Here is a 25,866-nt window from a genome sequence, read left to right on the forward strand (position 1 = left end):
TTATTCCACATGCTTTTCATGTGTTAACTCTCCTTTCATGTATTGATTCTTATAACAACTCAATGGAAAAGGTTTTAGGAGTATTTCCACTTCACAAATGAGGAAACTGAGGTATAGAACATTTAGGCACACTGTCATCTCAACAGGCTTTTTCTAGGAATTGCCAAGTTAATTTTAAGTTTTACACAGAAATGAAAGGGATCTAGAATACTGAAAACAATTTTTAAAAAAGAACGGAGTCCAAGGACTCATATTTCCGGATTTCAAGTCTTACCATAAACCTAATTAATCAAAACAGTGTGGTATTGGCATTAGAATAGACAAACAGATCAATGGAACAGAAACAGAGAGAGTCTAGAAATAAAGCCACACATATATAGTAAATTGATTTTCAATAAAGGTGCCTAGATAATTCAATAGGGAAAGTAATTTCAATCAACTGTTCTGGAACAAATGATTAGTCATATGAAAACAACATCTTCAACCACTAATTCACAATATAGACATATTAATTCAAGATGGATGACAGACTTAAATGTAAAAGCTAAATCTATAATTCTTTTAAAAAATGATGAATATCTTTTGGCCTTCAGATAGGCCATGATTTCTTAGGACAGAGAAAGTACATACAATTTTAAAAATTGGTAATTTCAACTATGAAAATGCAAATTATCTGATCATCAAATTCACTATTATTAAAACAATTAGGAAATTGTTGAGGAAAAAGTATTTATAATACACATATGACAAATGACTTGTAGCCAGAATATGTAAAGAACTCCTATAACTCCACTTAAAACATTAATGAAAATACAGGAAAAGATCTGACCAGATACCTTACAAAGGAAGGTCTACAGGAATGGTCGATATGCAAACCAAAAAGTGTTCAACATCATTAGGGAAGGGAAGAGCAAAACAGAACTCCAACCAGATGCAATTTTATACCCACTAGAATAGCTAACATTAAAATTTCTGAAAATACTAAGTGTTGGCAAGAATATGGAGTAACCAGAAATCCCATACATTGCTCTTGGAAACATGAAATGTTACAAACACCTTGAAAATTCGTTTTGTAGTTTCTTGTACAGTTAAACACATATGTACCTTATGACCTAGAAATTTCACTCGTAGGTATTTATTGAAGAGAACTTAAAACATATAGCCACAGAAATGTTTGTATAAATAGCCATGGAAGACAATAGCCAAAACTAGAAACAATCCAAATGTTTGTTAACAGGTGAAAGGATAAACATATCTGTGAAACATTCATACAATGGATTACTACTCAGGAACAAATTACTGACACATTCAAAATATGGGTGGATCTCAAAAACATTTTGAAAAAAGAAGCCAGAATCAAGAGTACATATGTGTGATCCCATTTATGTGAAGTTGTATAACAGGCAAAATTATTCCATAGAGACAGCTAGCAGGGGTTTGCTTCTGGGAGGGAAGGTAGGATCCACTGGAAAGAGACATAAGAGAACATCCTGGGTGGCTAGAACAACGTGGGTCTTGATGGGGTGTGGATTACTCCGGTGTATTCATTTGTCTGTACTCATTGAATTGTATGTTAAAGAACTGTATTTTATATATGCCTCAATAAGAAAATTAATCACAAAAGCCTTTTTCCACTTTTTAAAAAATTACTAATTCTAAAACTTTATAGAAACAAAACTCGATTTAACAAATTCCACTCCCAGGCATTGTGTTGAAGCACGATTTACTGTGATATGACACCCAGAAACAAATAAACAAAAAATCATAGCAAGGGGTTACTGAACTCAAGGGGTTCACCGCTTGCAGTGTCCCATTCAAGAATAAGACATGGTTGTCTTAGGTTGTTTTATTTCCTAGTAGCAAATAAAGGAGACAGGGGATTCACAGTCAAAGCTCTGTGACCCCCAAGGGAGGCTTAGCCATTGCTTCTATACACTATTTGGTTAATTACATGTTGATTTTTTTCTTTGCTGTTGGTTACACTTATGGTTTTGGTTCCTGTCAAGCTCAGCCTGTTTACAGCTATGTGTGCAAAATACTGTGCTACATTTTAAGATTTAGCATGAACAGTCCTTAGTTAAACCCACCCAGACCTGCATACCCTTGTCCTAACAAACAGAGCACCTTACCAGGCAGAAACACTGTGACTGGCCCATGAACTGTCCACACAAAGGGGGAGTCCCCTTCTTCGTTATAAGGAACGTGGACGTGCAGCTTCCCCCACAGCTCCATTTTGAGTAAGGTCTGAATCTTCCACAGACTCACATGCTTTCCAGAATATTATCAACACTTTCAAAAACTCAAGCCTTCAATGCCATTATTTTATTGTAACGATGGTAAATGAACAAAACAAAGCCTCGGCCTGCTTGGTAAAGGCCAATACAATCATGGTTCAGGCACAGGTGTTTTGGAGGCAGCTTCAAAACTGCTGTTTAGTTGAAAAATCTGTACAGCCCAGAATGTAAATGAAGGGAGGATGGAAACAGGCGAGCAGGCTTTTGTTCAATGGAGCTCATCATTTACGACCACAGGTGACTGTGTGTGCCGCTTCTCCTCCCAAATCCATTTGTCCATTCCATATTGATTTTGTAAGGGGGGTGGGGGGAGGGAGATGAGGGTAAGGGGGATCAAATATATGGTGATGGAAGGAGAACTGACTCTGGGTGGTGAACACACAATGGGATTTATAGATGATGTAATACAGAATTGTACACCTGAAATTATGTAATTTCATTAACAATTGTCACCCCAATAAATTTTTAAAAAAAAGAAAAGAAAAGGCTGACTCAGTGCAAACAAGAAGAATCGTTCCTTAGTCTTTGGAATTCATTGCTATAATGATGAGACTTGGTGGCTTTGCCTACATGTTCAGGGAGAAGGTATGGTTAGCCCTAGTCACCTTATGATTTCTGAATCCCTGTCACCCATGGAGTCCAAGTAAATTAATGATGTTGTGAGTACATCTGATAACCTATTAAATGTGACGGGGCACAAATGAAACTAACCCAGGGGACAGACGGTGGCATATAAATGTGGTGTCTGGGCTGGTCACCAGAACCTGACCTGAACCTGGCACCAGCTCAGAAGGAGAAAGTCCAATGAGTATGTGTCTAAAACTGAGTCAGTAGGGCAGAGGTAGACACAGTTTTTCTATAGAGTCAGGTACTAAATATTTTAGGCTTTGTGAGCTCTAGACGCTTGTTTGCAATGCCTGTTGTTCCAGCAGGACAGTGGCTACACACATAATATAACCCAACAGGCCTGGCTGTGTGCCAAACTTTACCAAAATTTATAAAATTACAGAAGAGATTTGGTCTGCAGGCTGTAGTTTGCCATGCCCTGCAGTAGTCTGTTAGGAGAGTTTCAAGAGACAGAAAGAAAAAAAAAACCTTGGGTTGGAAGGAATCAAGCATTTCTTTCACTAAAAACTTTTTGAGCATAAGATTGAAAGAAATGAACGAAGTTGAAGGACTGATGTAACCCAACTTTAAGACTTATTACAAAGCTACAGTAATAAAGGCATTGTGGTATTGGCAAAAGAATAGACAAATAGATCAATGAAACAGAATGGAGATCCCAGAAATAATCTCCCATAAATACAGTCAACTGATCTTTGACAAAGGAGAATAGATAGTCTCTTCAACAAATGGTGCTGGGACAACTGAACATCCACATGCAAAAAAAAAAAAAAAAATCTAAACACAGAACTTAAACCCTTCCCAAAAACTTAACTCAAAATTGATCACACATCTAAATATAAAACGAAAACCACAAATCTCTTAAAAGATAACATGGGAGGAAACATAGATGACCTTGGGTATGGCGATGCCTTTTTAGAAATAACACTAAAGATGCAATCCATGAAAGAAATACTTAATACACTGGACTTCATTCAAATTGACAATTTCAGCTCTATGAAAGACGATGTCAATAGAATTAGAAGCCAAGCTACAGACTGGGAGGAAATATTTGCAAAAGACACGTATGATAAAGAACTGTTATCTTAAATATACAAAGAATTCTCAAACCTAAACAATAAGGAAATACAACTCAATCAAAAAACAGGCCAACGACCTTAAAAGACCCTTGATCAAAGAAGATATTAAAGATGGCAAATAAGCATATAAAAAGGTGTTCCACATCACACATCATCAGGGAAATGTGAATTAAAATAACAGTGAGCTACCACTACACACCTGTTAGAATGGCCAAAATCCAAAACACTGACAGCACCAAAGGCTGGCGAGAAAGTAGAACAACAAGAACTCTTACATTGTTGGTGGGAATGCAAAATGGCACAGCCACTTTGGAAGACAGTTTGGCAGCTTCTTGCAAAAGTAAACATACTCTTACCATATGGTCCAGCAATCATGCATGCTCCTTGGCATTTACACAAAAGAGCTGAAAACATGTCCACACGAAAACCTGCACACAGATGTCTACAGAAGCTTTATTTGTAATTGACAAAACTTGGAACTAACCAAGATGTCTTTCAGAGGGTGAATGGACAATGGACTATTTAGCACTAAAAAGAAATGAGTTACCAAGCATGAAAAACATGGAGGAACCTAAATGCATATTACTAAGTGAAAGACACCAGTCTGAGAAGGCTACATACTGTATGATCCCAACTCTGTAACCTTCTGGAAAAGGCAAAACTGTGGAGACGATACAAGATTAGTGGTTGCCAGGACTGTGATAGGAGAGAGGGATGAATAGGCAGAGCACAGAGACTTTTAGGGCAGTAAAAATAGTCTGTAAGATATTAGGTTGATCCAAAAGTAATTATGGTTTAAAAGGTTAAAAAAAAAAATTTGCCAAAACTGCAATTACTTTTGCACCAACCTAATACAATGATGAATACGTGTCATTATACATTTGTCCAAACCCATAGAATGTACAACAGCAAGAGTGAACCCTAAGCTAAACTACAGACTCTGGGTGATTAGGTCAAATATAGGTTCACCCTTGGTAACAAACATACCGCTCTGATGAGTGACATTGGAATGAGGAAGCAGCAGGTAGAGCTCTCTGTACCTTCCTCTCCAATGTTTTTAACTCTGAAACTGCTCTAAATAATAGTCTTTAAAAAAATGTTTTTGAGCAGCATCTCCTAGCTACATGCTTATAAGACATATGTACTACTTACCAGTGTTATACTACAAACTACGATTATATTAAAAGTGACGTATTCCCACTGGGCATCCCAGGGTCTTGCTTTGTGCTCCCCCTGTCTGCACCACTTCTCTGCAGAGTTCCAAAGCAGCGTTTCCGAAATAGGATGTGTGTGGCACAAAGCCATTCCACGGGACAAGTGTGCAGAGTCATTTGTTAAATGTGTGCCAGGGCAAACAAAGGTTTGGCAATATAAGGGGATCTGGGGTTTACAGCAAGGCAAAGAGGTTTCTTCATTCCGGGGCTTCTCAGGTCCTTTAACTCTCTCTGAGAATATACTGTGCTAACTTTGAATGTCTGGGGAAGAGGTGTTGAATGCAACACTCCTCAAATACACTGATCACGTAGGCGTCCTCCTCAGCATGGACAGTGGGGTCACAAGTGCTTGTGCCATGGTTTTATCAATGAGCAGCTCCCCATGAGACGAGTTCGCCAACTGTAGGAATCGTGTCCCTGTTAGGCGCTGTTGTGTCCCCAACCCATAGCACTTGTCAGTTGGCCAACTGACCATCTGGTCATCTGGTCTCCCTCACAGGCCACATGGTACCAGGGTATGTTCTCAGCAGGTTAAGGACATCATGCTGTAAGCCGTGTCTCCTGTGGCCCAGGGCAAGGGAAGTTGTAGAAGGCCAAGGTCATGTTGCTGCATTGCCTCTGTCACCAATTCAGAGAGAAGAGTGTGTCCAGAGTAATGGGGTAAAGGTGACTCCAGAAGTGGCCAGAATTGCTGGTCTGCACCCATCGTCCTAAGATGAAGGGGACAGTGCAGGAGCTGCGATACCCCCACAACCTGCAGCTTCCCCAACGGCTGCCTGGGCATCACCCTGCAGGTAGAGTCCCTCTCCTTCAATGCCATGGTCACATACATGGCAGTTTTCAGTTCTGATAGAGCTGCCACCCGGGAAAATAATTCACTCTCCACCCCTCCACCAACTAGAGAATCCGACAGGTCAGGACTTCTCTCACCAGGCAGAGTCAGGCGTCAAATTCAAGAGGAAATATCCCCAGACAGCAAAAACAATTCAGTTTGTGCGCCCTTTCTGATTAGTGGATGGTGAGTGCCGCTCTGTGTTGAGGAGGAATCAATGCTCTCCTGTAATGGTGGCCCCGCCTCTCCCACACCACCTGCATCTTTGAAAACCCCTCACTCCCTTTTTAGGAGTTGATGCACTTCCCATAAAGAGCGAGATAGTACATATTTCAGGTTTTGCAGGCCAGACAGTCTCTTATTCAATTCTGTTATTTTAGCAAAAATAGCCAAATGCAAGATGTCAACAAATGGGTGTGGCTGAGTTCCAATAAAACTTTATTTACAAAACAAGCACTTTCAAGATCTACAGCCTGCAAGCCATTGCTTCCTGAATCCTGCCCTAGTTCCCTAGTTCCTTCCTCTTTCCCAGTGAGAGGCACCTAATCTCCTAAATGAAGGTGTCTTACTGCAGTGCTTCTCAACTCCCGCTGGGGAGCTTTTCAACATCCGGGTGTCCAGGCCAAATCTCAGGAAGATGAAATCCGAATCCCAAGGAGGTATTTTTTCAGCTTCCCCCGTGTGACTCTAGGGTGCCACCCAGGCTGAGAAGGTGTTTCCCAGGGTGACTCCCGCCTTCCCTTCCCGCGAGGTAAGCTGCATAACAGAAGGACAACTGCAGAGGGCCTGCTTCACAGGCCGGAAGTATCTGCTCTACTCATTTTGGCTTTAATTAGATCCTGCCTGGAAAGTTCTCCAATTGTTTCTTCTCTGTGTGTGCTGTGGGACAACCAACTGTAAAGTCCCTGGGAGGCGGGCCTGTGCTGTGCTCCAGTCCTCTCCTACTCGCCACTGACCCCAAGGATAACAACTCCAACCCCCAAAACCCAGCCTGCACAAAGCCAGTGCCCACTCAGTCAATCACCAGGTTAGTCAGGAAGCGCCAGAAACACAGGACCAAGGGGAGAGAAGGGGAGAGAAGGAGGGAGGGAGAAAGAGGGAAAGAAGTGGGGAGGGGGGGGAGAGAGAGAGAGAGAGGGAGAGAGAGACAGAGAGGGAGAGAGAGAGAGAGAGAGAGAGAAAGATTGATTAAATGAATTGGCTCATTTGACTGTGGAAACTGGCAACTCCAAAATCTGTAGAGTGAGCTGAAAGGCTGCATATTCAGGTAAGAGTTGATGCAGCAATCTTGAGTCCAAATTCCACAGGGCAGGCCAGGCCGGCTGGAAACAGGCAGGGTTTTCATGATGCAGTCCTGAGGTAGAATTGTTTCTTGCTCGGGAAAAACTGTCTTTGCTCTTAAAGCCTTAAGCTGCCTGGGTGAGGCACCGCCCTCGCCATGGAGGGTGATCTGCTTCACTGTGGCTGTAAATGTTAATCACATCTAAAGAAAAGCTTCACAGCCACATAGAAACGTGTTTGACCAAACAAACAACTGGGCACCACAGCCTAAAATTAACCATCACCACAGTCACCCCCAATGGACTGTGGCAGCAGTTTCTCAGATGGACTCCCAGCTGTCTCCTTGTTTCCTGCCACCCATCCATGCAGCAGCCAGAGCGATTGTTTAGAAATGTGAATCGGACTGTTACTCTCCAGTGGGTTCCTGCCACCCTCAGAATAAACCCTTCAGGCTTTGAAAGGCTCTCCGGTCCAGCTGCTACCCACCTTGCCCACTTGGTCTCCTCCACTGACCAGCCTCTCACCCCACTCCAGCCTAGCTGCCAACGTGCTACTGTTTAAACACATTTGTTTCCACTTCGGGCCTTAGCCCAGGTGCTCACCCTTGCAGGCAGGCTGAACCAGTGCCCTGGGATTGCCTAAGGCAGCCACTCCCCTCAGTCTATATAACAAACTGCTGTTGGCTAAGCTAACTTGAGTGGGTTTCTGTTATTTGCAAGTGCAAAGTCCTGACTAGTACACTCTTTGCATCCTAATGCAAAACCTCCAGGATCCCATCGGGGAGACTTGCTCTCAGCACCTCCAGGCGCCACAGGGAGGTGTCCCTCTCACCTCGGTGGGTGGGTTATCCTTGTGTTCATTCCCCACCTGGCCCTGTTACGGGCTTCGGTATCTACCCAACCCCAGTCCTGTTGGCCCAATCGCCACCCATCTTTCTCTATCTGATCTTTAAGTGCCTCAATTTCCTCCCCTGTAAAGTGAAGCAATTATGAATTCCTTCACAGCTGCATGTGAAGCTCAGGTAAGAACTGAAAGGGCAGCCGTGGTTAAGTGCTCAATCCCATCCCCAAGGCCCAGGGCTCCCCCACGTCCCCCACAGCCTTTCTCTCTCCTTCCCAGTTACCCCGTCTCCTCTGACCTCCTCTCCCAACTCAGGAAATCAGTGGGTTCTTTGGCCCTTTTCTTCACAGTATTTGCTCCCCTGGAAGTCCTTGGAGGGTTCCTATTGGGTGGTGAGTACCCTAAGGGCAGGCAGGAAGGCGGGCAGGCAGGCACCCATCCGTCCCTGGGTTTCAGAAGCATCTGTCCTTTCCAGAGACACTGAGCCTTTTTCACCTCCACCTCCCATACCAAGCAGTGACTGGGTCCTTGGCAGGTGGCGGGGTGAAAACAACACTCCTCTTCTGGACCGTTCAGGTAAACATTTCTACAATCCACCACCAGCTGGGAAGAGCCTCCCTACTCCCCTCTGGGAAGTTAGTTCCAAGCCAGGGGGGGTCATCTGGGTGGGTCTCCTGATTCCATCCCTCCCTCTGCCTGCATTCCACCCTGTATTCCATTCATGAAGCAAGAAACCAGCCAAATGTGGCTAGAAGGGGAGGGGCTTTGGGGCCTGATTCCCAGGGTTGAAACCGTGCTTGCTTCCTAAGGGCATTCCAACATCTCTGCTACTACTGGGTTTCTTTCTCTGTGAAAAGGGAATGGTGACGCCTACCTCCTCAGGTCTAAGGATTGAATGGGATAAAATGTACAAAAGCAATGGGCACAGTGCCCAGAGCAGGCTCTTAATATGTTTTGGTTCTCTCCTCTTTTCCTTAGTATTTTCCTCTTCTGTGCTCTGGGAGAATGGCCAGCTTTTTACAACTTAGATTAAAAAATAAAAATTAGTAGGAATATTAGCTCCAAATGAGCCAAGCAAATACCAAATTCCCTGTGCATGTGAATGCTATGGGGAAGTGACATACATTCCTACTCATCCATGCCTCTCTCCGAAGGTCTAGGGCTGTCTGGTTACTACTCAATAATCTCATTTTCTCTTCATATGTGAAAATTGATTTTTTAACGATCTGTTCCAGAATATTTCTAGCTATTAATGTTACATTAACTCATTTATAATTCCCCAAGTGCCACAGTTCCTTTTAAAAAAAGCAGATAATGAATGTCCCTCTCCCAGCCATCTGGAATCTCTAGCCTCTGAGAATACTCAAATCTGAGTATTAATGGCCTACTTAACAAGCTACTTATGCGAGCCATGGACTGTAGCTTTCTGCAAGTCGGTCTCGGTGGCCACTTGGCATTTAATTCGAAGAGCCTTGAAATGGAACATTTAACTGCAGCATGTTGGGTTCAAATCCCAGTTCTGCTGCTTAGCCACAGTCTCTCTGTTAACCTCACCCATACAGTGGGATTACAGCCACTGACGTTACAGTGAAGTCATTTCGGGGAAGAAATGCATCCAGAATAAAAAGCCCTCAGTTCACTGCCTGACTCAGTGTTAGGTTGAAGTGTATAGTCCTGCTTTTTTGGGTAGGTCATAAATGGCTGTCTATTGGTAATGTCATACAGTTCCACCAAACAGGTGATGGGCCAACAGTAGTAGTCACTATTGTGGTGTCACTGATTGGCAGACCAGGGCAGAGGGAAACATTTGAAAAGACACGGCGAGACCACTCCCATCTCCCACTCACGGGTGATGGGTTTCTCCTCAGCACCCACCCACGTTGCCTAGCCCCCACTCTCGTCTCCTAGGGCAGTGTGAGCTTCCTGAAATGCCGAGCTGATTGGGCCATGACCCTGCACGCAATGCCCCAGGGACTTCGCACTGTTCTTAGGACAAAGGACACATTCCTTACCATGGCAGACAAGCACCCGCAGCTCTGGCCCAGCCCTCCTGGCTGGCACACCTAGCACCACACAGCCTCCTTCCTTGTGCCTCGGTCAGTCCCTCCACTGCTCCGGGATCCCAGGTCCATGTGGCCTCTGCCCATGCTGCCCACCCACCCCTGCTGAGAACACTTTCTCCAGCTGACACTTTCATGAGCCCCATTCCTCCTTAGACCCAGTTCAATGATCACACCCTCGGGGCAGCCGCGTCTGATCTCCCTGACTGGGGACATCCCTATTGGGTGCCCTTGGAGTCTCACAGGCCTCTCATGCATAGGACTTATCCCAGGGGACATAGCACACTTATCTGAGTGATTATTTGGTTGAAATGGCCTCTACTCTACCGTGTGAGATATACTCGTATGTTTGCAGGGACCATTGCTGTTTCTTCTTGTGCCTTGGTAATCCAAACATCTAACACAATACCTGGCACACCCTGAGATTACTGAAGGGATATGGAGGGAGTATCACCACAGCAGTGCCCTCCGGTGGTCCCCAAGACATAACAGGAGCTTAGAGGAGCTGAGGGCACACCAGCAAGCCAAGCTCTGCCCTAGAGAGACGGGGGTGAGGGGGCTGTTGGGGGACCCACATAGGGTCTGAGGGCCCAGGCTCCCTTGGGGCTTGTCTGGTTGACTGCTCAGTCTAACGCTATGGTAGGGGACCTCTCTAGGCAGTTGAGAACCCTTCTGTGGGCTCTGTCGGCCCAATGAAACCTGGCAAAGTAACATCAGACTAATGGACATCCCAGCCTGGCTGGGCCTTCCATCAGTTTTTTCATTCATCAATAAAGGTCCTCTATGTGCTGCTTCTACCATAGCACCCTCCTCTTCCCAGCAGCCAGAATGATTCTTTAAATAAAGCTGTCACTACTTCACTTAAGCAACGGCTTCCCAGTAAGTAGAATACAACCTAAGGTGGTATTCATCTAACTCTTTCCAGCTTCTTCAACTCAATCAGACACAATGGCCATCTTTGGAACTACAATAGGCCAAGCCCACTTCCACCTCAGGGTCTCTGCATTCATTGTTCGCCCTGCCTGGGATGCTATGTCCCTTGACCTTTGCATGGCTGGCTTTAGGTCTTAGTATAAACGTCAGCTTCACAGCAGGTCTCCCTAAACACCCCCGACTGTATGTCTCTAGTCACTGCCAAGCCTAATGCAACAGAACTTTGTGCAATGACAGACAAGTTCTATATCTGTACTAATACACTAGCTCCCAGCCACTTATGTTTACTGGGCACATGAAATGCCCCGGGTGAGGCTAAAGAACTGACTTTTTCATTCAATTTTATTTAAATACATTTTAATTTTAAATAGCCACACACAGCTAGCAGTTACCAAACTGAACAGACCCACTATCCTGTTCTATTTTCTTTTTTGCATTCAATATCTGAAGATTTTTTATTTGTTCATAAGTTTATGTGCATCTCCTCCCCTTAGAAACTTGAACTCCATAGGTAACAAGGACTTTTTCTGTTTTGTTCATAGCTGGAGCGCCAGTGCCTACAACAGTACCTGGCTATTGGGAAGCACTCAAGTGCTTTCAATAGGCTGATGTGCGTCACAAAAAGATATTGATACAATTATCCTCATAACACCCCAGAGAGGGGGTTTTCACCCCAGGATTTGTGCCTCCAACAATCGTGAGATGTGTCACACTTGTTACTGCTAATGTTGGAAGTACATTTGCAAAGGACTGCCTTTCCTAGTTAGTTAGAGTAGATGTAAGGTTATCTGAATAATAAGCTCATGCTCAATCATCTGTATCCACATTGATTTTCTTGAGTGGGAGGGAGAGGAGGCCACTGCCAGCTGGAGGAGAAAATCTGCATATGGGAGTGTGTCACACGCATCAATGTCATCCATCACTTCTACTTGGGTAGGAACAAAACGTCAAATGTGGGGAATGAGATTGCTTTGCTCTGCTTAGCATCTCTTCTCCCTTACTTCAGTAATGGAACCCCAAATCTCTGATGCGGGGGAGGTGTCAATCCAGGGGGCGCTGGAAGCCACACTCCAGCATGTGATCCAGCTGGCGAGTCAGTCTTTTTTCAGGCAATGCTTTGAATGCTGGGAGACTGAGGTTCCCACATCCTTTCTCAAGGGTCACAAGTTACAATGTTGCTGCTTTTGGCTGCCAGTGGCCAGCTTGCCCCCCACACCCATCCCTCTTCTGAGAACAAATCCACACAGAAACAGAGCCAACAGCTGGCAAGGAGAGAGCCAAGTGTGAGCAAGTGATTCTGTTCAAATCCTTGACTCCAGTCATGCTTAAAGGCAGAGTTGTACCTTAGAATACCCAGATAAGTGTGTCCAAAGAATGCCCTTTTTGTTTTGGATTCTGATCTGACTTGGGTTGCTAGAGCCCTAACCGAGTTCAGAAACACTGTCATCAACACTTGCAATTAGATCGGCTTCCCTGAACCTCAGTTTTCTTCACATGCGAAAGAGGGACAAAAACATCCACTTGTGTTAGTTGTTTTCCTTCAGAAGTGATGAAATTTATCCTAAGATATGAGAGTATTTGATGGAATTCAGGGAACTAATACAGCCAGGCCCCAGGAAAGGCCTGGAACCAGAATCAAGACAGTATCAGGGTCCATGTTCTCTCACTTCTCCTTTCTGCTCCTGTCTAGGTGTTTGCACCAGTCTCCTCTCTACAGACTGGCTTTCTTGGCCCATTGGTTCACACAGTACAGAGAAACACCCATAGCTTCTCCATGTTTACACCTTTCTAGTCAGTGATTAGCGCAGGATAAACTGAAATTTTTTATCCAATTCCCAGATCCTAGGAGAGGAAATCTAATTTGTCCACCATGTGTCAAAAGACCACCCATGATCCAATCAATTGGAACAGGGCAGGTGAGAGGGTGATGGAGCCAAGTTTTACAAACATGGTTCTTGGGACCCATCCTCATGAATAAAGGGGCTGTTTCAGTGGGCGGGGGAGGCATCATTGTTACCTGGCAGGGACCTCAAAAGGTGCCTATACTACACTATAGAGGGTTTTCATAAAAACTAACTCGGCTAACATACTATGTATGAAATCATTGTTGACATTAAGTCACTTGTTATATGGCTTGTGTTCAAGAACTATAAATTGAATCTGAACATGTGGCCTTTCGGTCCAAATCAGAAAACCAGCTTACAAGAATAACCATCCAATAATGAACTCCTTTAGTGTCCAAAAACTAGACTTCCTTGGTTCAAGTGAAAAAGTTTTGAATCCATAACTGAGTAGCAAAATGTGAAAGAATAAGACTCAGTTAGGGTACTTGGGTTTTAGAGTGTAATTCTTTATGCATGACTATACACTGCCTCCTGACTCTAAGGCAAATCCATACTTTTGGTGCTGCATATTAATAGTATTAAACTATATTTAAAGTTATCTACCTAAGTTGTTCTTCCTCAAAGGAACGCTCATAACTCCCAATAGACGAAAAACAGCTTCTTCACGATGCCCGGTTGCAGTAGGAAATAAGTTACCCCCTCTCGTTTCCACATCACAACTTTGTTATTCCCACTTAGAATAGTTAAGAAGCAATTAAAAGATAAACACAGACTACGTGGCCTCATTATCGTGATTATTACTGCAATTTAGAATGTTCTAGCACTTAATATTGCAGTGGTCCAGTTGCTCTGGTGATTTACTTCTGAATTTCTCACAGGATGTTAATTAGGGGAAGAGGCTTCCAAGGCCACAACAGACACACCACAAAAAGAGGTGGCATCCATCTCTAGTTACCAAGGTAAAATATTATACTAATGTCTTTTCCATCACTGCCTAGCATCTTAAAAAAACAGAACCGCTTCTCTAATAAAGAAAAAAAAATGTGATAACAAATGAAGTTTCCACTAGTATGCCTAATGTGCAGAGCTGGATTTCCCAAAGCCTAAGTATATACTTGGGGTGGAGAAGATCGTGGGAGAAGACAGGGTGGAGAATGGAATGGAGAGGAAATGTAAGATTTTCTAGACATATCTAGCATAAGTGCCAGAATTATTTATTTATTTATTTATTTTAAGGAGGGCGCAGCTCACAGTGGCCCACGCAGGGATCGAACCGGCAACCTTGGTGCTACCAGCACCATGCTCTAACCAACTGAGCTAACCAGCCAACCCGCCAGAATTATTTAAAATTCTGTTGAAGGTGATGTGCCCAGGTACTGTAGTATTTCTTTGCTTAGAACCCCTTACAATCTTACTCAGACTCTCCTACCCATCTTACCTCATGAGGAAACTGCAGCTCAGCAGGATTAAGTAATTGTCTGAAGATCCCACAGCTAGGAGGTGGCAGAATCTACCTGGCAATCTCATGTGACTAACTTCATCACCTACTCCATTTTTCGGTTGCTCGGGGCTGCTTTTCAAAATTGTAGCTTCACAAGATATCATGGAAATAGTCATCTACTACAGTACACCAATATCATACATTATCTTGTATTTACTGAGTGTTCTGAATATGTTTGAGTAAATTGACCTATTATCTGAATTACAATAAGTTGTGAAAATGAGATGTCATGAGTCAGGAACACAAAAACTAGAAATTAAATAAAATGGCATTCCTTAAGGATTCTGCAACAACTTCTCAGGAATAAGATGGAAGTTGTGAGGCTATCATCTTTTTCTCATTCAGCCCTCCCTATTTATTTTTGTGTTATTGTTTTAACCTCACATGACAATAAATAAGTGGGATAAAAAAATTAAACATCAAATGAAAAATAATGCAAGACGGTAAATCCATTTAGTGCCCTGACACCTCATTTGAGATAATGCTCTGGAGAAAATGGATCAACTCTTCCATGCTGACAATACAGATCGGGAACTACTCTATGGCAAGAGCAAACGACTTCAATTTTCTCTTGTCAATGGAGGTTAACCTTCTATGTAACCTTAACAAGCTCTGTTCCCATCATGCACACTATGAAAGCTCTGAAACACTTCCACCTAATCAACGGCAAGATGCTATTTGCTTTAGAGGCCTTTAAGATCAGAAAATAGAATTTTTCAGGCCCCATGTGTTAGGACCTTGAAAAAAAATCATTGTGTGGCATAGCAGAGAAATCTAGACGTAAACCAGCAACAAGCTCTTAAAGCTGTCAGTGAAGCAAATACACACACACACACACACACACACACACACACACCTTTTAAAGTTAATGTTCTTCATTATTGCCAATCCCTCTATCAACTTAAAATGGCACTAGCATTCTGACTGCTAGGCTGTTTCCAGGAGTCATGATTCATTCATTCATTTTCTCAGGTCACATTCGCTGACACCTAGGGTGTGTCAGGGTGGGCAGAGCAGTCACGCTCACTGGGCATCCCACGTAATCTCAGTATTTCCCAGCTGCCCTTGTCGTCGCTGTGGGGCATGTAACCAATTGGGTCAATGTGCAGTGAGCAGATGTGCTGTGTCACTTTCTAGCTAAAGCATCTGGGAGGGGGACTGTGAGTACCCCACACTGTCTGTCCCCCCTTGTAGCAATTCCAGAAGCTATATATTCCAGATGACAGAATGGCAGGTGCCTGGGTCCCTGAGTTGCCCACTGGAAGAGAAGGTCCCAGGAAAACCTCTGGACCTACAGTATCATTTACATAAGCAAGAAATAAACGTCAATGTGTTACTCCCCTGAGGTTTCAGGTTGTTGTACTGACTCATGCAGTTGGGCACTGGGGTAGGCGTGTGAAAAAAAAGAAAAGAAAAATATATATAAATCCCTACCCTAATTTATTCAAATCAAAGAAAACTGAAAATAAACATATAAACTATGGGCATTTGTCTTTTATAAATATGTTTTCTTAGATGAGTTTAAACCACCTCAATTCACATTCATATCTCCCTGCTCACCAGTAATGAAGGCATTCTATTTGGTTGAAAGCCTTCCATTAGTTTAAAAGCTCCAATTGTTGAACCATCCACATCAATAAACGTGTAATAAAGGACAGAATAACTAAGTGTTATGTAAGCAGAAACTATAGCCATATTAACATTCATGAGTCTACCCACCACAGTTCCATTCAGAGTCATTTAGAAATATAAATACAATAATAAAATTTCAACTTACAAAGAACACAAATGATCTCCAGTTCCCCTCTCCATCCCCCTTCGATGATAACTAAGTCTGTAGTCTCAGTTTCTTTTATGACATCTCAGTTCTGCCCTAATTATTATGGAAAGAAACACTATTAAAGAGTTAGCAAATACAGCAAATGCCATTTGTTGGGAATTGTAATTGTAACTTATATACCTATGGATACGTATTTCTCCCAAATGTTACCTTTAAAGGTGAAAATATATTTATCAGCTAATGCGCCCCAAAGAAACATAAATATTTGGCTGTTCAAAAAGAAAAACTCATTTCAGAAATCCCCTTGTGCATATTTTAGCATCATCTAATGAAAATTGTGTATAAACCAATAGAGTCAATCTAGTATCATTGTATGAGTATGTTTATACCCCTCAAGATCCACTTACATAAACAAACACAGGCTTCGCTTAACCCCTCAAAGCATAACTTCCCTCTCTTCAGAAAGCTACACATTAATTCAAATGTATTCACTTCATAAGGTCTAGGCAAATGGAATTCAGACAAACTCATCTCGCAATAGAGTTGCCTGTAGTCGGGGGTGGAATAAAATGAGAACATCTATTAGCTTTTCAACCGCTCTGGAGAATGAATGCTATGTACGCTTTGGGGAAAAAGATATAAGGCTGGGCTTGTGAGAACAAGTAGCTGTGGAAGACCTGAGCACAGTTACCACACATTTCACATGCTTGGGTTTTTTTGAAGTCTTTGATCTCTCCCAAAGAAGCCAAGGAAGCCAGGTCACCTAGAAGCCACCTCAGATTCCAGGGCCATTGTGGAATATTAGCCACAGGTTTTCCAGGGGGTGGAAATGGAGATCACACAACTTAGCCATCTGCTTGAGGTTTCCGAGAAATCCTGCAGGCATCCTAGGAACACACTGAAAGCACAACTCCACTTTGGCTGTACAAATGAAACACCAGAGGGGAATGAAGGTTTGGAGGGGTGGGGGGGAGCTGGTGATTGTCCCAAAGCTTTGAAAGACAAAATACATGTGTGGCTTCTCATCAAATGTCTTTCTTATTTCATCACCCAAATGCGGCCTAGCCAGAGGCCACGTTTTCATGTCTGACTTCTACATTCCCCTTCCTATAAGCAATAGCAGAAGTGCTGTCCACCTCCAGGGAACTTGGATTCCCGGAGGCCATCAGGAAATGAGCATCTCCAGATCTCGCTGCTTCTCTCAGACAGAGGCAAAGCCACACACAGGATTTGAAAGTGTCCCAGGACCCAGGGATTCCTGTGGTCATCACGGGAGGGGTGATCTCAGGCCTGAGTCAGAAGGCTGGGATTGTCTGCTCTGGATTGTTTTTTTCACCTGGACAAGTCTTCAACTTTCTGAGCCTCTGTGTCCCCATCTATCAAAAAGACATTTCTATCAGATGACCCAAGAGGTTCCCTTCCTGGTTCCACACACTTCAGATTTTGGAGTTTGTTCCCCAGGCTTTTCAGACATTTAACACCATCTATCACCCTGATATATGGAAACACAAGTCCACGTTTTCCACCCAAATTGCCCCAAATGGAAAAGACATTAAAACATCCTTGGAAATCAGGAGGCAGACCAACCTGACCAGCCACAATCATTAAATTCTTGAAAGTTCTATGTTAAACTTAAAATTTTCATGGACTTTTCATATTCTATAACTCATGTTTACAACCCTGGTCCTACATTTTTTCTTATTAGAAGACCTCATGTCTGCAACCGAAACATGAACTACCCAGGAAGTGGAAACAGCATCGGTGGTGGGCCACAGTAGTACAATACAATGAGGAAGCATAGTGAAGTAATCCAAAACGTAGAGACACGTTTGAATGTGGATGCAGGTTCATTGGCTACAAATCCACACGGGGCTCTATAGCAAGCAACAAAAATCTCAGCAAAAACATTTTATCTTCAGACCCCTGAGAAGAGGCATGGGTGATGAGCACTCTCAGAGTGTTTGCTTCAGGAGGGGTGCTTATATGATCCATGTAGGGGTCAGGGAGAAGTTTCAAACCCGATGATAGACGATACTTGTGTGAGCCTGTGTAGGGGAAGTTTGGGGATGAGCAGTTTCCTGTGATTTTCATATTGTGACAAACGATTGAGAGGAGAAGAAAATTCTCCTGGATTTTTATAAAATTAACCCAAAAGGAAAAGACAGCCTGCTGAAAAAAGATGGAATTCCCAGTTTCTAAAGATGGTATAATGTTCGATTGAATAAATAACTATAAAAAGCTTGACTAACAGCTGCCCGCTGAACATGTATTACTATAAGATCTTAAAATACATAGCTCAATTGTTTGCTTTCAAATGTTTGTCCCTGTATGTAATAACACTGCCCAATGTCTTCTTCTAATGAAACTTTAGTAAAATAATGCCTATCAATGACGGTTCTGTGCTTGCAGGACACAATGGCTAATATGAAGCCTTTTTTCCTATTGAGTTCTGATGTCTCTGAGAACGGAGAGAGAAAAAGTGGAGCCACCACATGCCTCAGGACTGTCATCATTTTCATGGAACAATCCAAAATGGGGAAATATGGGAGAACTGAGGCAGGCAACACAGGCAGAGAGCAGGTTCCAGAAAGTTCTCTAATTAAGCTGCCTGCTAAAAACCAGACTCCAAGTTTTCTTGTGTCATGATCATTTTTTTCTGTGCTATTTCACCTGGGTTTTGCTCATTAATAATTTTATTATGCTGTTATTTTAAAATTTAAACATACTCCTTTTAATAAGGTAACTTTGTATCACTAGTATAACTGGGAAAACTTGTATCATGAACCATAAAGTAGAAAGAAGCCATAAAAATACAATAAAAGCAAGCAATGGCATTAACTTTTAGTTAACTGTAGCTGCTGGTTTTCTCTTGGTTAAAAATGGAGGTAATCAAGAATTAGAAAGATGTTGAACATTTATTAACACTAAATTGGGACTTTATCCCTGAGGTTGTCAAAGGGATTAATTGAAGAGGAATAACTCTGTCATCATTGGTTCAATGTCCCTCTCTATGAAAGTCCCACTCACTTCTCTCAGGTACCACCCATGAAGTGATCATGCAAAGGGACACTGGGGATGATGGCTGTGTTATGAGACAGAAAACCCATTGAGGAGTCTGAACTTCAGAAAGGGGCAGATATGAAGTATAGACATCTCCAGGGAATCTGTGGAGATCAGATTGGAAGAGAGACCACCAGAAGACAAGCTAGCAGACAGAGGCAGAAAGTCGGGCAACAGACAATGATGGCTTCAACGAGATTGTGGCGGTGGGGCGTAGAGAAATGGACAGGTGACAGAGAGATAGTAGGGATGTTTAGTTTCACCAAAGTTGGTGACTGATTAATGTGGGGAGCATGGGACTTGCTCAAGGATGATTCACAGATTCCCGGTTTGTATAAATGAATGGACGGTGGATCTGCTCTCAGGAAGAGGAAACACATGAAGAGAAGCAGGTTGGGGTGGGGGAAAGGACGGCTGTTCACTTTTAAACGTGCTGTAATGAGAGACATCTGGCATGGTGGGTAAACACGTGGGCCCTAGAGTCGGGTTGCATTGTTTCAAATCCCTGCTCAGCCACATACTACATATTCTTGTAATGACCTTGGTTGGTCAAGCTACTCTTCCATTTTATGCCTCAGTTTCCCAATCGCAAAAAAAAAAAAAATGACGATAGTTTTTTCCTCCCAGGGTAAGGTCCTCTATCCAGGCACCTATCTAATCACTTTACATGTATTCAGTACCCTATGAGTATTAGCTGTCCAGTATCACTCCCAGAAACACAGTTTATCCTGATAATATCTGCTGGTTAACAATCATGCCCAGAGTGACCAATAGGAACCCTGGGCTGCTCTCTGCCGACCTTCCCCACAGGCTCAGCCTACCCTCTGCATTCCTGGATGAGGGCATCTAGCCACTAAATCGCCATTGAGGGGAAGCAGAGCTTGCCACCCCAAAATATACGTTTGGGGATATAATAACTCCTCTGGTTATTTCTAAGAAAAGACTCAAGAAAAACCTTTGATCTTTCCTCTAAGTGCCTAAAATAATTTAGATAGAGGATCTGCTCCAGGCAGGGAAATATCATCATAGAGAACTATAGTTTAATATGAACTAGTGTGTGATTGGGAAGAACCTAGCAAGTTCCATTTGTTTAGCGTCCTCTCTGTGTCCCATTGTTAGAAATGGCCCAGCAAACATTTATTTACCAAACATTTGCTTTTCCATTTCCATGTGAATTGCCTTCCTGACCTCTGAAGCGCCAAACCACAACCACCTCCTCCATTCTCCTTGGCTCAAAATGGCATATAAGACCTAACTGCCCCCTATTAGCTGCTTTGGGCCCTATATTCTCAGGAAGTGCCACTCCCCCCCACCCCACAAGTACATATGTAATCAATTTGGTCATTTTCTTCTGTTAATCTGTCTCCTGGTTATGTGATTATTAGTCCAACCAGAAGAACTTAGAAGGATAGAAGGAAAATTATTTTTCTTCCCCCCCCGCCCCACCATTCTATCTACTGCTACTTTACAGCCAGACTAGAGAGGGGTGTCCAGGTTCCTATCTACCACCCACTTACATCTTTAAGAATAAAAAGCAAAGAAGTTATTGAAGCTTTAAAAATGTATGAAACGGCCTTCAAATTTAGGCAAAGGATTTAATTAAAAACTAAAAAGCTGTTTTTCAGTGATTTGATTCACAAAGCAGAATTGAACCGGCGGCAGAGTTACAGGCAGAAACTAATAGTTGATTTCGGTGGGCCTGGTGCCTCAGCAGCTCCCCCAGGATCCTAAGATGAACCCAAAGAAAGTGATGAGATCTCCCAACCTTCTTGGCTAACTTTCTTAAAAGGATATTTCTTCATTTGTTTAGATGAATACACTTCTGTACCAAACTCCAAAAGCAAACCAAAGCAAAAAAGCCCTTTAGTCCTGTTTTTTCCCCTTGCTGCAACAGAGACTTTTCATGCCACTTGTAATTTCTCTGAAGGAGGTAATTCAATTATTTTATTCTCTAAAAAGCTGAATCACAGGCAAGCCTTGGAGGTAATCCACCTCCGATTAAATCAGAGCTCTGGGGCCCATGGTGAGTGTATTCTTTCTTTTGCAACTCACAAAAGGGACAACTGTAGTGGCAGTGAATCCAGGAGAAAAGCTGGGTGCTAGGAGAGGAACATATACCAACCCTTTGATCCTAGGCTCCACCAAGGCAAGCTCCATCTCCCGAGTTACTTCATTCATTCCCAACAGTGACCGGCTACTTAGGGTAACATTTTATTTAGATTTCTCTTTAATTAGCTCTCCTGAGAGTCTGTGCTCAGAGTTGGAGTGAAAAGATTGATGCCAACATCTTCTGCATAGAGTGAGTTTGCAAATAAAAAGACCGGTGGTCATAAAATATTTCCCAGACTCCACTAATACCACCACTGGATTACAAAGGTATCCTGTGGGTTATGTTCCCTAGTCCCTTAAAGCTTCAATTAAAGGATAGAGAAACTCAGCATCTAAAGGGATGTATGCAGTAGACAATGTTCACTCTAGAACTCAACCTCACTTGGGCAATGAAATAATTTAATTCCAACTTAAATTATTCCAAGTGCATTGAATCCCGGTGACCTAGACCACCTCCTTCTTGTATCTGCCCCCAACAGTTTCATTTCCCCCTATTCCCTTTCTTCCTTCTCTTATTTCGCGCGCTCTCTCTCTCTCTCCTGCTTCCTTCTTTTATGAATCTCCTTTAATTACAGCCAACATTTGCTACGTACTTGCAAGCCAGATGCTCTGCTAAGTGCTTTTATGCATGACTCGATATAATCATCCAAGGATAAGAGGTATTGTCTTAGTCCCTGTGGATTTCTATAACAAAATACTTTATATAAGACTGGGTGACTCATAAACAATAGAAACTTATTTCTCACGGTTCTCAGTCTGGGAAATCCAAGGTCAAGGCACTGGCAGATTTCGTGCCTGGTGAGAACCCACTTCCTAGGTGACTATCTTTCTCCTGAAACCTCACATGGTGGAAGGAGTGAGGAAGCCCTCTGGAGTGTCTTTTATAAGGGCACTAATCCTATTCATGAGGGCTCCAACCTCATGACCTAATTACCTCCTAACATCCTCACCTCCAAATGTCATCACATTGGGGATTAGCTTTCAACATACAAATTTTGGTGAGGGGACACAAATATTCAGTCCATATCAGATATTATTATTATTATTATTACTATTATTACTATTATTATTATCTCTACTGTACAGACAAGGACACCAGAGATTGAGAGATAAAGCAACTTGCCCAAAGTCTTACAATAACCTTGCCCAGATCTCATTCAAGCTAAGACGTAAAGCCCAATATGGCTAACTCCATAACTATCTCTCCTCACCGACTAAGCTTCTCTCTCTCCTTCACTTCCTCCTTCTCCTCTTTCACAAGCCCAAGTGGGTTCAGGCAGCATTGATGTATTTCCAAGATTTCCCAGGTTCACAGTTCACAGCACAGAAAGGAGCCCAACTGGCTTGTCAAGGGTAGGCCACAGAGTTGGTGCCTTTTGCCAGTTTCAATTGGTTAAACCCCCATTCAGATGCCATTTGGTGCTCTGCTTTGAACTTATTTTCCTGGAGACAGATCAGCTGAGGCAGTGGTCTATCTTGTTTTGCCAGCTAAGACTCCTATTGTTGTTTATTTGATACGGGGGGGGGGGGGGGAACCCGCCCTGGACCTTTCACTCTAAAACAACACATGAAAAATAGTCACTTTTCAATTTGAAAGTTAATTGAAGTTGATTTTTAGTACTGAAAACTTCATGGTGCTTCCAGCAAATAGGCTACAAGTCACAGGATGACAAAATCCACCAGGACTCTAAACTTTTCTTTTTAGATGACCCTTGATTCTCAACCCAAAGATAACACCACAAAATGATGAAGCAAAGCTTGCAACAGTGGATTGCCTACAAAAATCCCAACTAACTGTCCCAACATTTTGAAGGGCATCCGCTTTTCTAGCTACACTTATAATTATAGTATTGGGCAACTAATGAAACTCAATACATTCAGAAATCACAACATTATAATGAGGTGGTTCACTTTTTACAACTATTTTATATCAATTGTACTAACCTTCTTCTTTTAAACTTTTCCACATGTTTAAATCCATTTTCTTAAAAAAAAAAAAAAAAAGTTAACTTTTTTACCCAAGACCCCAAAAGAAATAAACACTATATATGAATAACACTTGTAATGTTACTGAACAGTGCCAGCCATTGAGGGGAAAAAGTTGGCCCAGATCAGCAGATTTCTCTTCCTTCTAAAAATAAAAAAGGCAACAACATCAGCATAATTTACTGGTTTCTTTCTTTTTTTTCTCTGTTAGGTTGTGGTTTTCTTAGTCACAACAATGGCCAGTATAACTAGAGTAACACTGACATCATATTGAAGGAGTCCTGAAATTATAACAGGTAAAACTTATTCAATTTGATATTTTAATTTCTTTTTCTATTCGCTCCTTGATTCAGTACCAAAAATAAGTAAATAAGTTTATACAAACAACACCTAGTGTGGTAATCAGAATTCTAAAGATGGCCCATCAGAAATTCCTGTCCCCTGATGATTCAAACATTAATCTGGGAGTATTTTGCCAATGGAATCTCAATTGAAATCTCAAGTCAGCTGACCTTAAAATAATGAGATTTGGGCATGACTCCATCAGGCAAGGTCTTTAAAAGCAGAGAACTTTTGCCAGCTGTTAGCAGAAGGAGAAACCAGACAGATTCAAAGCACAAGAAGGATTCAGCATGCCCTTGGTGGTTTTAAAGATGGAGGGGCCGTATGTAAAGGCTTTCAAAGGGCAGCTTCTAGTTGCTGAGAGAAGCCCCCAGCTTACAGCCCGCTAGGCAGTCAGGACCCTAGTCCTACAACCACATAAATTTTAATTCTCCCAACAACTTGAATGAGTTTGTAAAAGGATTCTTCCCAGAACCTCTAGATGAGAACCCAGTCCAGCCAACACCTGGATTTCAGTTCTGAGACCCAGAAAACCAGCCAAGCCTACCCAGACTTCTGACCTAAAGAACTGTGAAGTAATAAATTAGTATTGTTTTAAGAGCTGTGGCAATGTGTTATGCACCCAGAGAAAAGTAATGCACCTACTATGTGCATGGTTCTGTGCTAGAAGGTTCCCAGATGAAGTGTGCAGACTTTGATGTCATCAGTATGAGAGAGTTTTCCTCCCAGAACACAAGCTAAGAGCATCCCTGCTTTCTTTTCAACAAGTCCAAAGAGCTGTGTAGCATAAAGTACTTTAGTGAAATGTCATGAAAAAGACCAGAAGCAAATGTACACTAGGAAGGGGTTCATTCAGATGACAAATAGCCCATCAAAAGCCTTCTAGGACTCAGCAGATTAGAGGATAACAGCATCCTGAAAAAGTGACTGTTCATTGAAAAACCAGGATTAGTCAGGCAGTGGGCTAAGAATTAACCTTACAGAGATAGTTTGAGGTTTAAATGAAAATAAATAAATATGGTCAGTTATTAGAGTCAGAATTCCTGAGTCTAAATGGCTTAAACAAATAGGGAAGTGTATTTTGTGACGTAACAGGAAGCCCCAAGTTAGGGCAGACTAAAGGTGATCCAGTCGACAATGGCTTTGAAGACCCAGATTTTCTCCACCTCTCTGCTCTGCCAATCTGTGATAAATGTGTTCTCTAGTTGGTAGTAAGATGGTTACAGCTGCTTTGGAGTTTGAATTCAAAAAAACAATGCTGTCCAGAGAAAGAAGAGTAGGGTCAAGGAAGGCTCTCTATCAGATTTCTCCTCAAGTTTCATTGGCCAGAGTTTCGTCTCACATCCAAGTCTGAACCAATCCTAGGCAAAGGATATAGAGGAATGATAAGCTTCCCCCCAAAGGAAGAGATTCTTGGAAAAACATATAGAGCTTTCTGGAGAGGGAATAAATTCCTGAATCAAATCAGCATCCCATTAGCATGGAAGAGATGGGTAAGGATGCTGGGTGTGCAACCAAGAGTATCATGTGAAACTCATAGCACAGGGCTGGCACCAAGTACAGTTGTCCCTTGGTATCCACGGGGGACTGGTTCCAGGACCCCCATATATACCCAAATCTGTAGATGTTTAAGGCCCCTAATGGGCCCTCTGTATCCACAGGTTCTGCATCTGCAGATTCAAACACAACTGAAAATGGTTGGTTGAATCTTTGGATGCAGAAACTCGGAATCTTCAGATCCAGAAGGCTAACTGTACGCACTCAAATTTTGCCTGTAACATTCATTATTTAAGTCTTATCTCCCTTAATCCTTACAATGATTCTATAGAACTGTTGTTGTCATTATTATTATTAAAAACATTACAGATAAATAAAACATGGTTCAAAGAGAAGGAGTTATCCAGTTAAGGAACACTCCTAACATGTACTAGCAGAACCAGGATTCGGATCCAGGTCCAACTGACGCTAACTGATTCAGAAAAAGTATTTGCTCTGCTGGAAAAGTGTAGATCCAAGAGTCTACTATAAGTTTTTCTAGCCTCTTTCAGTCAGGCTGAGTGACAATGACATACATTTGGATGAGAATT

At 42.5% G+C, this 25,866-nt stretch overlaps 1 protein-coding gene across 2 annotated transcripts in view; it reads right to left on the bottom strand.

Moving 5' to 3' along the window:
• The window catches only part of CACNA2D3 (calcium voltage-gated channel auxiliary subunit alpha2delta 3), an 853,665-nt gene that overhangs the window by 516,199 nt on the left and 311,600 nt on the right, over positions 1-25,866 (bottom strand). The gene's annotated exons all lie outside the window — the stretch shown is intronic.

This window comes from Rhinolophus hipposideros, assembly GCF_964194185.1.
Source record: "Rhinolophus hipposideros genome assembly, chromosome: 14".
In the NCBI taxonomy this organism is placed as follows: domain Eukaryota; kingdom Metazoa; phylum Chordata; class Mammalia; order Chiroptera; family Rhinolophidae; genus Rhinolophus; species Rhinolophus hipposideros.